Genomic DNA, 2,125 nt, shown 5'->3' with positions numbered 1-2,125 from the left:
AAATAAATTAATATCAAATATCGTTTACAGGGAACCCAATAAATTAATTTTCAGGAGCAGAGAAAGTCAAATATATAACAAAGGCCTTTTTACTAAAATTAAAAATAAAATAATAATAATACAAAAAAATTTAAAATGTAATGAATTTCCTTCATTTTACTAATTTTTAATAATCCCTCGCAAAAACGAGAAAGTATGTGTGGAAGATTGTGTACAAAATTATAACTTTTGAAATGATTGTTTAATACCCGTGTGAAGCCGGGGCGGGCTGCTAGTTGTTGTATCAAATTAAATCAGCAGTTCTGTCAACAAAAAAGTTTTCGACTCACATACTGCGTTAAATATAGCTACGAGAAGTGACTCTCACTCACCATGGGGTGTGCTGCTGCAACTCGAGGGTGACTATCGCTCACCACTTGGTTTGCTGCGGTAACTCGATACGCGGGACTAATTGTTTTCGTTCACTTTCTTCGACGCGGGTTCTTACGCTATAAGGAGCGTAGGAGGAGATTTTCTTATCTGGAATTAGTGCGCAACCACGAACCGGACTGCAACCACGAACCGGACTGCATTTTCGCAAACTGAAGATGAGTTTGATTTCACGATGCTTAGCGAGAAAATTCAGGCTCTACACAGAAAGCTTCAAGATACAGAGAATAACAGCAGTAGCGAAGATGGCGATGAAGTGAGAGCTGTCAGAAGGAGAAAGATCCGATTGATAGACAGTGAATATGACAGCGATACTTATACTACATACTATATCCTTCATTACTTATAATCCGAAGAATCCGACCAATGGGGAATTCGAGTTTATACGATGACAGACTCAACTACCAGTTACATCTGTGGTATTCTTCCTTATTTTGAAAGTTTGACAACAGACTGCTTGATAAGGCGCGACCTTCCGAAAGGAAGAATAACACATATGTAACCGGTAGTTGAGTCTGCCATCGTATAAACGTAAAAACAAATACATTAATTTCAGCGTGGAAGGAGAAGAGGGTTGTGACCTGCTTGACCGACTGGAAAAATGCAGGAATGACGCCTGTAAAACGAATTTTACGAGGTGGAGTAGAAGTGACCGTCAAGAAACCTAAAGTAATGATAGATTACATCAAAAACATGGGCGGTGTCGATCGTGCCGATCAGTATGCATCAACGTACTGTTTCACTTAATTGGTGCAGTAAACTGTTTTTTTGGGGTTTTGAGATTTGTTTGATAAATTCATATACTATCTATATAAATAAAAATGAAACATCAAAATGTATGTACGCTCATAACTCAACAACGACTGGACCAATTTGGCCAATTATTTTTCTTAAATGTTCGTTGAAGTTCAAAGATGGTTTTTACGGCGAGGAAAGTTCGAATAATTTCCGGAAAACCCCTAAACACAGCCCTTTTCTTTTCCCCATACAAACGTTATATAAAAATGAATGTTTGTTTGTTAGTAACACTAAGAGAACAGTTGAACCAAACTTGATGAAATTTTTAAAGGTTGTTTGTTGTGAATCGGGAAAGGTTTAGAAACAAACTAACTTATACTTTTCATGAGGAGAAGTCGGAAAATTGGACAATTCCAAAAAGTAACATTTTCCATACACATTTTCTTCAATTTTTGTTTGTTTTGTTTTTCAATATTTTGATTTGTAAATTATTTGAATCGTTCAATTGCGGTCGCTTGCTTTTTTATTCCGACTATCCAAAGGAAAAATTATTGAAAATTATTCAGTGAAAACTTTATGTGTGTTTCAGACGAAGTGATCAATTACATATTGAAATTTGTTACGAAGCCACGAAAAGGTCGCGCTAATAATGGTCGGCGTTCTTTTTGCCATCAACGTATGGCAGCCCAAGACACATGAACGACTACTCCCAGGATGCGATGACATACGTACGGATATATGGATCGCGGTCAATCAGCTAGTGATCGTAATGATATCACAGCACGACTTTTTAAACATTAGCTGCGATGTTTGATGGTCTTTATCTTGAAGCAACCTATGGCACATATATAATATATGGTGCTGTTAGATGCTGAATGTATTCTGTTGAATAGCAAAAGGGGTTTGCCGCACGCACACAGTCATCTTTGGATGCGGATGGTGATTACACCAGATCAAA

This window comes from Bactrocera neohumeralis, unplaced genomic scaffold (genome assembly GCF_024586455.1).
Source record: "Bactrocera neohumeralis isolate Rockhampton unplaced genomic scaffold, APGP_CSIRO_Bneo_wtdbg2-racon-allhic-juicebox.fasta_v2 ctg2277, whole genome shotgun sequence".
In the NCBI taxonomy this organism is placed as follows: domain Eukaryota; kingdom Metazoa; phylum Arthropoda; class Insecta; order Diptera; family Tephritidae; genus Bactrocera; species Bactrocera neohumeralis.
This window is presented reverse-complemented; position numbering follows the sequence as displayed.